This window comes from Sorghum bicolor, chromosome 10 (assembly GCF_000003195.3).
Source record: "Sorghum bicolor cultivar BTx623 chromosome 10, Sorghum_bicolor_NCBIv3, whole genome shotgun sequence".
Taxonomy (NCBI): Eukaryota; Viridiplantae; Streptophyta; class Magnoliopsida; order Poales; family Poaceae; genus Sorghum; species Sorghum bicolor.
This window is the reverse complement of record NC_012879.2, coordinates 44275478-44288608: the sequence shown is the minus strand read 5'-3', so window position 1 is coordinate 44288608 and position 13131 is coordinate 44275478.

Sequence of the window (13131 nt, the reverse complement as noted above, 5' to 3'; positions counted from 1 at the left end):
TATATCAATCAAACTATAAAGTAATCATTTTTACATAAATACCAAATTAATTCTACATTTATCTAGGTAATAAGTTACTTTTTATGATTCTTGAAACACGCTCTGCCATTCCAGTATCTTATTCCCCATAGCAATAGAGCATCGACTTGAGGAACTCCAACGTTCAAAGTTTTTTATTTGTCATCATATATGTACTACAAATTCGAAGGTTTTGTTATTTTATATATACTAGAAAATGATCTACGTGTGCTGTTATGAATCATGAATTGATCATTGACAAATATTGACAAACATTAAATGTTTAATGCCAGCGTTAACTAAGTCAACATTTGAGATGAACAATAACATAACCATACTTCTAATTAATTAATGCTCCAAGAATAGTAAACCTAGACATTTTTGGAAGACCTGACAAGCAATGACACCCACATGTCGTAAATGGGTTGATTTGAGCTCAGCAGGTGGACATCGAGCACATCCCAACCCGTCCCATCTTTTTGGCCCATGTCAAGGGAACATACTCAAGGACACAAATATCAACACTACAAGGAGTATGTTGATAGATGACGTTATCAATTAGTCACGGACACTCAAAATCATTATAGTTAACTAAAATCATTATAGTTAACTGTCTATGATGGTTCCAGAAATATTCATAAAATCCCTGTCATAATCCTTTACAGTGAAAAAGCTTATCATAGAGTTGCTAGAATAGTGACGTTTGTGGTCTCGTCATTGAATAGCTTTTCGATAGGTTTACAAGCACATGTACTGAAAAAATGGAACATCATGGACATGTTGCGTGTCAGCACTGTCATGTCAGCTTGGTGAGGTGGAATCTGACATGGTGACACCATGACACGTCAGCATTTGTTTTTCTAAAAAAAATTAGGTGGGGCTCAGTTAGTCTATTATTCAATACAACCCAATCTCACAACATTCATCCCACTCAATATCAAGCCCATAATTTGGCCCAACAATTTGATCAACCTAGATTCTGAGTTTATCATTTTCTCATTCCTGAGGTTCTGGGTTCCATCTTCTTCTGTTTCAATTGTTTTTGCTATTTTCATTCTATTTAGAGAAACCCAAATAAAGAGCTCATTCTATATAGAGAAACTTGAATAAAAAGGTGGAATAACCAAACTTAATTGACATGAAGACACAAGTGGCGCTCTTCTCATTTGCTTGTCCTAAGAGCATCTCCAAGAGTATTCTATTTTTTTCTCCAAAAAAACATGTAGTTTTGCAACTCCTAAAAGGGGATTGGGAGAAAAAAAGAAGACCATCTCCAAGACTTTCTAATAATCCACTCCTAAATTTAGAAGACAATTTTACATAAGGAATCTTGTACTATTTCTAAATTATTGTAACCACTTTTATATGTTCTTTCTCTCTCGTACATTTGCATTAGGAACCCTTTTCTCCTCTCTACAATGTCTAGATTCAAACACCTTGTTGGCATATCATTTTTAATTCCATCTTGGCTTAATATTTTATTCTTTCTTTTTTGATGCTTTTTCTCTACTAGCTCATTTTAAAAAATAAAATCATAACTTTGGTATATGAACTTGGATATCAATTTGTGATTTCTTCGTAGGAGTCTGTTGTGTATTTTAAACGCGAATAGAAAAATCCGCAAGTGCACGGATACTATGTAGCGTTCACCCGAGAGTATTCTAGAGTATCGATTTCTACGGGGAACATAAAGTGTACTAGAAGAATTAGAAACGTCCAAGGAAAGGGCAATTATAGGGTAGAGAGGGATTTTAGGGTTTTCTAAGTCGAATGGGTGATCAAGATCAGGCTTACTTTACTTTACCTACTTTGGAGCAGTAGTACCTTTCCGACTCTCGAAAAGATTGGGATGAAAGTAATCGTGGGAAGGCTGCCAAAAAGCTCTACGAAAACACCAACCCTAATGTGATGTCACAAGCAAAACTAGTTATAGGAGCAACTACACAAGCACAAGTATATAGAATGTAAATACAAGCTTGTGTAAGGTGAATGCAAACCACCGAGAAGAGTAGACAATGTTGACACGGTGATTGTGTACTGAGGTTCACTTGGTTGCCACCAAGCTAAGTCCTCATTGAGACAAGCTCCAAGGTTGCCACCGGTCCTCTTGCTAATGGTGACCCGCAAGTCACACTCTCCCATGTGGAGTGCTTATCACAATCTCTAGCACTTGACCCGGTCGGACCATTTGTTGCCCTTCGCGTCTTGCTCTACTAGAGTTGCTCTTCGCGATCCCCGCGGGGTGAGCACCGTACCCCCTCACAATCTCTTCTCCAGAGTACCGCATAATCTCCTTGCGTGCTTTGACGGAGTCACAAGCCACCAAGCCATCTAGGAGGTGGCAACCTCTAAGAGTAACAAGCACCACCGGCTTGCAACACGGATACCTAGTGACACTCGATGCAACCTCATGATGCAATTGCACTAGAATCACTCTCTCACTGTTGGTGCCACTCAATAGCATTTATTCCATGTGTCACTGTTGGTGTTAGCTACAACATTGACGTGGTGAGCAAGAGAAGAATCAAAGCTATAAAGGGCATTGAGAGAGAGAAAGCTAGTGTTCCCTACAACAAGAAAGTAAAAAGCAAGTCATTCCAAAGTGGGGATCTAGTGTGGAAGACTATTCTACCACTTGGGACAAAGAACAACAACCAACAAGTTTTGCAAGTAGTCTCCAAGTTGGGAAGGACCATATAAAATGATTAAATAAGTTTTTGGACATTTTTATATGATAGAGATATTGCAAGTTGATCCTCTCACAAGAGAAGTTAATGAGATGTATTTCAAAAAATATTTTCAATACATTTCGTAAGAGTCCTAGTAAGTGTTGTCTAAAGATGGCCGATATACATACATCGCCCTTACAGCTAAAAGGGTTGATGCATCATGCGTCAAACTTAGAACAAAATAGTTGACAGATTTAACATCGTTGCTACTATTATTGTAGGATCAAGATGGCTGACTAGGGGCGGTTGAATAGTTATTTCTAAAACTTAATCGTGATGGTTGCCAAATTATGGTGTGGAACTCAATTGACGGCCAAGCCATGGCTATAACCAACTAAGTTCACAAGCATCCTAACAAACTGATTAAAAAGAGAGCAAGAAGGGTGCTGAGTTAGTGAGAGCTCACCCGAACAAGTCTAGCTGGCAAGGTCAATCAACATAACGAACTAAAGAACAAGGGATGTCCTAACAAACTAGTGAGCAAAAGGTAAACACTAACTAAGCTACACTAGTAAACAACTATACTAGCACAAGAGCAGCAACACTAGCACAAGATAATTTGATTAAATAACTAGTGTTAGGAAGACACAAACCAAACAATCTCAAAACTAACTCTTTTATGCAGGTTATTTTCAGGGGAGCGTATTGGCTCCGCTTTTGGGCCCCACTGCAGCGTGATGAGCAAACCAAGCACATCCTATCTTCGATAAGCAAGAGATTAGAGACTATTGCTTTAGACATTTCTAATAAAGGATGAAAACATAATTAGTTTACTTTAGAGTCCTGGTCAATGTCTCAGACCATGGTTTGCTTTTACTCCTTTCTAATCCCAAACATTGTAATAATTGGCTGTGTACATCTTTGGATGTAGAGGGCGGATATTGTTTTATCCCTTATCTAAAAAAAGTGTTAGGAGGGCACAAATTAAACCAACGGGAGACAAATAATGATGAAACCGTGATTTTTTTCTCTAGAGGTTTGTTGTTTTTCCAACCACCTAATGATCCCTATTAAGATAAGTTGAAGGATTGTGATTACTCTTGCTAGCTCCCAAGCCCACAAGCTTTGGACTACCCGACAAAGGTAGGCTCCAACGTGAGTACCAAACTTGAGATGGTCAATCAACTTGACACTCCAACAAGCTTCGCTTCTAGAGTTGCTATTTGCCTTCCCCCGGTGGGGATGAGCCCAACCCAAGAGCCCCCAAACAAGTATCCATCGGAGCATCACACAAGCTTCATAAGGACTTTTCACTACTACAGAACAGGCCTTTTGTCACTTGCCCAAAATAAACAATAATCTCGGTCCAAACAGCGTCCGGGACAAAAACATATTTAGTTCCGGTTGGTGAGACCAACCGGGACTAAAAGTTCCCTGCCCAACGGCTATTGTGTCAGACATCGGCAGAGGGGACCTTTAGTCCCGGTTGGTCTCACCAACAGGGACAAAAGCCTAGCCTTTAGTCCCGGTTGGTACCACCAACCGGGATTAAAAGCTGTTGTCCCGGTCCGTCCCACCGGCCGGGACTAGTGTTGGAATTTAGACCCGGTTTTTAAAAGGAACCGGGACTAAATGTCCCTCCCCATATTTGAACTCTTCTTCCCCTGGCCGAGCCCATCGATCTTCACTCTTTTGCTGTGCTCTTCATTTGGAGTTGCTTGTTCTTGCTCTCATCTCCGGCTATTGATTCATTTCATCGTTTCTACACCGTCTTCGACTTGTTAAGAGGTCACTAGCTTCATCTTCTCAACATTTAGAAGCGGCATATGTCATTTCCTAGTGTTATGTATATTGTTTTTTATTTTATGGTTTTTTTAAGAGGTTATTAGCTTCATCGTCATTTCAAAAGCGACGCGTTTTTTTAAGAAATAGTGATAATATATTTTTTTATTTTAATTAGTTTAGAAAAAAATTAAAAACATATAATACTTTAATTTGCAATTTTTGACAAATTTAGTTAGTTAATTATAACTAGTATGCATACCACATTTCATGATTATTTAGGAAAATAGAGAATTTTTGTACTTTTTTAATTTTGCTTGTTTAGAAAAATTAGAAATAGAGAATTTTAGGTTTTTTTGTTACTTTAATTTCTCTATTAAAAATTAGAAACTTATAATACTTTAATTTGCAATTTATGACAAGGTTAATTAGTTAATTATAACTAGTATGCATACCACATTTATGATTAGTTAGAAACATAGATAACTTTTGTGCTTTTTTAATTTTGGTTGTTTAGAAAAATTAGAAATAGAGAATTTTAGGTTTTTTGTTACTTTAATTTCTCTATTAAAAATTAGAAACTTATATTTCTTTAATTTGCACTTTATGACATGGTTAATTAGTTAATTATAACTAGTATGCATGCCACATTTCATGATTAGTTAGAAAATAGAGAACTTTTATGTCTTTTTAATTTTGTTGGTTTAGAAAAACCAGAAATAGAGAATTTTAGGTTATTTGTTACTTTAATTTCTTTATAAAAAATTAGAAACTTATAATACTTTACGTTGCAATGCAGACAATGACACGTCATTGGATGTACAATGCCGATCGCCGCTCCAAAGAATTCATTGATGGTGTGCATTATTTCTTAAGAGTGGCCGAGGAAAACAAGCGGGATGGATTCATATGTTGCCCATGTGCCTTGTGTCAGAATTTGAAGGAATATTCTAGCTCTAGAAATATTCACTCACATTTGTTGAAGTGTGGTTTTATGGCAAACTATATTTGTTGGACCAAGCATGGAGAAAACGGGATAATGATGGAAGAAGGTGAAGAAGAACAGTTGGAGCCTGACGACATTATTGCTCAATACGGTGACTTCGGTGATACATCAATGGGAGAAGTTGAAGATTAGGCAGGTGCAGAAGGCGCACCTGTTGAAGATGATGCTCTTGGTGATGTCATTCGTGATGCACAAAAAAGATTGCGAAAATGAAAAAGAGAAGACAAAGTTTGACCACATGTTAGAAGATCACAAGAAATTACTATACCCATCTGCCCAGGATGGGCAAAAAAAACTGGGTACAACACTAGAATTGTTAAAATGGAAGGCACAGAATGGTGTATCCGATAAGGCATTTGGGCAATTACTGAAGATCAAAAAAAAAATGCTGCCAAAGCCTAATGAACTGCCCACTACTACGTACGAAGCAAAATAGATCGTGTGTCCTTTGGGATTAGAAATCAAGAAGATACATGCATGTCCTAACGACTGCATCCTATACTGTGGCAAGGACTACGAGAATTTAGATGAATGCCCCGTATGTAAAGCATCACGGTATAAGATCAGGCGAGATGACCCTAGCGATGTTGAGGGGGAAGAACGTCCCAGAAAAAAAATCCCTGCAAAGGTTATGTGGTATGCTCCTATAATACCACGTCTGAAACGTCTTTTTAGAAATAAGAACCATGCAAAATTGTTGCGGTGGCACAAAGAAGACCGTAAAGTCGACAACATGTTGAGACACCCTGCTGATGGGTCCCAGTGGAGAGCAATAGACAGGGAATTTCCAGAGTTTGCAAAAGACGCAAGAAACTTAAGGTTCACTTTAAGTACGGACTGTATGAATCATTTTGGTGAGCAAAGCAGTAGTCATAGCACTTGGCCTGTTACACTATGTATCTACAACCTTCCTCCATGGTTATGCATGAAGCAAAAGTTCATTATGATGCCGGTGCTCATCCAAGGCCCGCAGCAACCGGGCAATGACATTAATGTCTATCTAAGGCCATTAATTGAAGAACTCCTTCTTTTATCGAGTGAAACAGGTGTTCGTGTGTGGAATGAGTACAAACAGGAACACTTCAACCTACGAGCACTGTTGTTTGTGACAATCAATGATTGGCCTGCTCTAAGTAATCTTTCAGGGCAGACAAACAAGGGATATAATGCATGCACACATTGTTTTGATGACCTTGATAGTATATATTTGAAAAAAATGCAGAAAGGTCATGTACCTTGGGTATCGTTGATTTCTTTCTATGAATCACCTAGTTAGAAAGAAAGGAAAGCATTTTAAAGGTAAGGCAGACCACCGATGCAAGCCTCGCAACAGAACTGGAGAAGATGTATTTGAGATGGTTAAGGATGTGAAAGTAGTTTTTGGTAAGGGACAAGGCAGCCAACCAGTTCCAAAAGATGCAGCGGGTCATGCACCCATGTGGAAGAAGTCAATATTTTGGGAGCTACCCTATTGGCAAGTCCTAGAGGTCCGGAATGCGATCGACGTCATGCACCTAACAAAGAATCTTTGTGTGAACCTTCTACGATTCATGGGTGTATATGGTAAGCCTAAGGATTCACTTGAAGCATGACAAGACTTGCAACGCATGGAAGAACGAGACAACCTGCATCCAGAGAAGACAGATGATGGACGCCAATATTTAAGACCTGCTAGCTACACTCTTAGCAATGAAGAGAAAGAAATCATGTTTGAATGCTTAAGCAGCATCAAGGTCCCATCTGGATTCTCCTCTAATATAAAAGGTATAATTAATGTGCCTGAGAATAAATTTCTGAACTTAAAGTCGCATGACTGTCATGTGCTTATGACGCAATTGCTTCCAGTTGCATTAAGAGGAATTCTACCTCCACATGTACGTCTAGCCACCGTAAAGCTATGTGCATTCCTCCATGCAATTTCTCAAAAGGCAATCAGTCCACTGGAACTAGTTGCTCTACAGAATGATGTGGTTCAATGTCTTGTCAGCTTTGAGTTAGTGTTCCCTCCATCCTTCTTTGATATCATGACACACCTCCTAGTTCATCTGGTTAAGGAGATCAATATTCTGGGTCCTATGTTCCTACATAATATGTTTCCCTTTGAGAGGTTTTTGGGAGTTCTGAAGAAATATGTTCACCAACGTGCTCGGCCAGAAGGAAGCATCGCCGAGGGCTATGGGACAGAGGAGGTCATTGAGTTCTGTGTTGAATTCATTCCTGAACTTGACCCAATTGGTGTTCCTGAATCGCGCCATGAGGGGAGACTGAGTGGAAAGGGAACACTAAGAAAGAAAACATACATCGGTACAGGGGACGATTCTTTCAATAAAGCACACTACACAGTTCTTCAAAACTCATCCGTGGTGGAGCCGTATGTCACGAAACACAAGGACTTCCTACGATCGCAATTCCCAGAGAAGAATGAAGCTTGGTTTATGCGTCAGCACATAGACACTTTCAGTGATTGGTTACGAAAAGAATGTCAGGGTAATGACCAGATTGATGAGCAACTGTATTTGTTGGTTAGACAACCATCATGGCACATCCTCACGTACAAAGGGTATGAGATAAATGGAAATACATTTTACACCCTAGGCCAAGATAAAAGAAGCACGAACCAAAATAGTGGAGTTCGTGTAGACGCCATAGACCCGAATGGAAACAGACAAACATATTATGGCCGTATAGAGGAGATTTGGGAACTAGACGACGCACCTAATTTTAAAATCCCTTTGTTCCGGTGCCAATGGGTGAAGGTTACCGGAGGCGGGGTGATAGTTGACAAAGACTATGGAATGACAACAGTGGACCTCAACAATGTTGGTTACAAAGATGAACCATTCGTCCTTGCTGCTGATGTGAATCTGGTGTTCTATGTGAAAGACATGTCTACAAAACAGAAGAGAGGGAAAAATGACAACAAATCAACAAACGAGCCAAAACGCCATATAGTTCTCTCAGGGAAAAGAAACATTGTGGGAATTGAGGACAAGTCAGATATTTCAGAAGATTATGAAAGGGATGACCGAATCACGCCTTTTAATGTGACCAAAGATCCGAGCATACTGATAAATGCTGAGGACACTCCATGGTTACCTCAAGATCATGACCAAGGAACATACGTCAAAAAGAAGATCACTATTGTGCCCGCCTAATAAATAGATTGCAATAGAGTATGTGTATGTGACAATTGTAACTTAAGATGTTTATATTAGTTTTTCTTATTTTATATCATTTCAAATAATGAAATGACATTTAAGTTTGCTATTATAAGAGGTGTGTCAATTATTTGTCAAATGCAAAAATAGTCAAACTTGGTCAAACTTGGTCAAATAACAAACTAAAATACTTAAAATAAAAAACTTTTGAATACCAAGTTGTTAGATATCATCAATATCTAAACTTTTTATATAGACAAATTTTCCATTTGAGAAAGTGTAAGTTCACAATACCCACCAATTCTTGAATCTCACACAAACTATATGAAACTACATGTGTCAATTGTGGATTTTGAACTACACCTTCGCAACACTTTGTCAAATACAAAAATGGTCTATATATTAAATGTAGATTTTGATGAATGGAACAATATTGGTATTCATGACTTTTCCGTTCGAGACCATCTAGTGTTCCGAAAACCTATGCGTGGCTATGAATTCTATCAAAATTCAAAATTGAGTGATCCAAACTTTTCCAAAAGAAAAGTTGACCATTAGACAAAATGTAGAACTTGATGAATGCAACAAACTTTGTATTCATTACTTTTCCATTTGGGACCATATAGGGTTCGGTCAAAGTGTGTGTTTCTAAAACCCAAAGCTTTGACTTTGGTCAAACTTGGTCAAATGACCCATTTGATGACTTGAAATGAAAAAAAATTGAATACAAAGCTGTTAGAGATCATCAAGATGTACATTTGATATATTGTCTATTTTTCCATTTGGATAAATTTGAGCCAATCCTAAGCACATTTGTTCAAAATCTAAGACGGGTTTTGGTCAAACTTGGTCAAATGACAAACTAAATTACTTAAAATGAAAAACTTTTGAATACCAAGTTGTTAGATATCATCAAGATCTAAACTTTTTATATAGACAAATTTTCCATTTGAGAAAGTTGAAGTTCACAATACCCACCAATTCTTGAATCTCACACAAACTATATGAAACTACATGTGTCAATTGTGGATTTTGAACTACACCTTCGCAACACTTTGTCAAATGCAAAAATGGTCTATATATTAAATGTAGATTTTGATGAGTGGAACAATATTGGTATTCATGACTTTTCCGTTCGAGACCATCTAGGGTTCCGAAAACCGATGCGTGGCTATGAATTCTATCATAATTCAAAATTGTGTGGTTCAAACTTTTCCAAAAGAAAAGTTGACCATTAGACAAAATGTAGAACTTGATGAGTGCAACAAACTTTGTATTCATTACTTTTCCATTTGGGACCATATAGGGTTCGGTCAAAGTGTGTTTCTAAAAACCAATGCTTTGACTTTGGTCAAACTTGGTCGAATAACCCATTTGATGACTTGAAATGAAAAAAAAATTGAATACAAAGCTGTTAGAGATAATCCGATGTAATGGTGAATATTGTTGCAAGCATAAATAAATAAGAAATAGAGAAAAAATTTTAAAAAATAATCCGATGTAATGGTGAATATCACGTATATCATGATTTTGGAGATAAATGATGATAAATAAACAAAATTTACGTTTAAATATTGCACAAACAAATTTTTCTATCAAAAACATCTGCTTTAAGATATTAAAATTAAATAATACATTTTTGCATTAACAAAATACTAATTATTTTTCATATTTAAGATTGCTAATACAAGTGATGAAAAGATTTTATGTTTCCAAATTGATTATGTAAGCAATTAGACAAAAAGAAATGGAACTATTCTTTTTTAACAAATTAATACCTATTATTTTATTTACTATGCAATTAACAACATTAATCTAATTATTGTATGCATAAATAAATAAGAAACTGAAAAATAAATTTAGTCCCGGTTCCTGGCTAGAACCGGGACTAAAGGTAGCCAGGAACCGGGACTAAAGGGTGGACATTTAGTCCCGGTTGAAAGCCCTAGTTTGGTTTTGGATAATTGATAAAACCCTAGTACTAACCTCTATGCTAAGTGTGTGTAGACTTAATAAGGTTGGTACATGCCAAGTGATGGAGCAAGTGATGATCATGGTGATGATGGTGATGAACACAAGGTGATCAAGTGCTCAACTTGGAAAAAAAGAAAGAGAAAAACAAAACCCTATGTAGATCAAGGCGAAGGTATTGCTTAGGGTTTTGGTTTTGGTGATCAAGACAACATAGAGGGTGTGATCACATTTAGGATAGATAGCCGTACTATAAAGAGGGGAATTCTTTGGCTAAGCGGTTATCAAGTGCCACTAGGTGTCATTGTTCAAGTGCATGCATTTAGAACCTAGTGAGCTAACTTAACTCCTTCGAAGAAAATGTTTGTGAAAATGCTAACACACGTGCACATGTTGGTTTACACGTTGTGGTGTTGGCACACTTTGAGAAGGAGACCGAGAAAATGAAGTGCATATTTTCTATTGCGCCGGTGGGAGTTTTGGAGAAGTCGCGGAAACACTCACCGGACGCTAGCTGTTGAGGCACCAGACGCAGAGGCTGTGCGTCCGGTGTGCTGTGGTGCTAGGGTTAAGCACCGGACGGTGAACACCGGACGCTGGGGAGCTCCTGTTCATGTGTCCGGTGCTATCTGACTTCGGTCGGAGTGTTTGACTGGAAGCACCGGACGCTCAGGGAGCGTCCGGTGGTTAGCGTCCGGTGTGCGGACGTTTTGCGACCCTCTCTGCGCCTGGGTCCGGTGAGCACCGGACGCTACCGGTGCTTAGCGTCCGGTGACCCGCAGGTTTGCGGATCTCTCTGCGCATGAGTGTTGACGGTCCTTAAGTATCAAATTTAATTATCAAATAAATAAAGAAAAGGATCCAAATGAAATCAATATCTAGACTTAGGGTTTTATCTGACAGAATTCCACGAGTTTTGGTGTTTGTCTATTTCTGCAGGGGGTTTTCAGGAAATACGGAAGAAAGGCCCACACGTCGGGATTACATAGAGATATTAACGTGCCGCGCAATTATCTTACATCTAGAAGACTCCAGAAGCCATGAGACCGAAGCGGAGGCGAAACGGGGCCAGATCCTGGGCGCCCGCCCAGTTGGTCAGGGCGCCCGCCCACCTCCTGAGGCCAATCAGGACTTTGCTTTGCGGGAGATTTCCACCGACCTAAAGGATGAATCTAAACCATACAATCTATGTCGGTTTGATCCAACGGCCCATATTCACTTGAAGGGACTATAAAACCAGACCCCCTGGCCCCTGGAGGAGAGAGCCTCTCAACCCTAATTCATTGTTCCATCAAGGGAGAAGAAGCCTCTGATCAAGATTAGAGCCACCACATCAATTAGATATCTAGATTAGCATAGCTACATAGGATTAGAACTAGATGGAGTCAATCTTCGATTGGTTTCCGCATCTGTCAAGAGGATTCTTGGTAATTCTCTAATTGTGCTTCTAATTGCTTTCTAATTATCTTTGTTCTTCAATATTATGAATATGACTTTGTTCTACTTCAATATATTACTTATGACTTTGCTCTACTTGCTTATATTCAAGATTATATTGTTCTTAGTTTATCATAGTTATGTACTTGGTTTAGTTAGATTGGATCTATATACATGCTTAGGATCGTATAGCGTTTATCCATCAGATCCATGGGTAAATGATAGATATTGTGTAGGCGTGGTGCTTATACCGTATTTATCTGCGATTGTACCCAATATGCCAGATCGTGGGGTGGTTCGTGATAGTGACAGCTTCATTGATTCTTATATAGTCCCCCTCTCGTGTATTGGGCTGGCAGAGCAACATTATTACAGGGGAGTGATTGCTATGTTTCTCATATTCCTTGCTAATATCACTATGCATGGGCGTAGTCTTGTCTCGCGATGATTGCTAAGTATGCTTGCACTAACTATGATAATGCTAGACTATATAGTTGAGAATAACTTAGGGAATATTCTTGTAGTTCGTTCTAATACCATGCTAATGATTTTTTAGAGTATCTAATTGAGGTGCTTATCATATTTATCATGTGGCTAGATCAGATTAATTATCCTTGTCACTATTCATTATTTCATATATCTTTTATGTGACACTTATCCCTGTATGATGAGTTAGATATAATGTTCTCAATTATACATGCAATGATAGATGCTCAATCTCATATTCTATTCTGTAATCACTATTGATGATTGTTAATCCCTTCCCAGTGGTAAAAATATAAATAACGATACCTGGAATACTTCCCGGTTAAAATGCTGCATCGGTATTAATCTATGTGCTTGCAGATCCCATTCATTATTTATTTAGAAGAGCAATTGCATATTTTAATACCGCGTCTCTTATATCATGCTGGGGATGACAACCTGGCTTAAGTGGTGTGAGGGATAGGTTTGGCATTTTTGGCATCATTACTAGATTTAGAGAACTTAGTCTACTTTTGGTAATGATGTTAAGAATACCCAACAAGCATTTTTGGCGCCGTTGCCGGGGAAGGTTGATTACTAATCAGGAATGGAATAAAAGATTTTG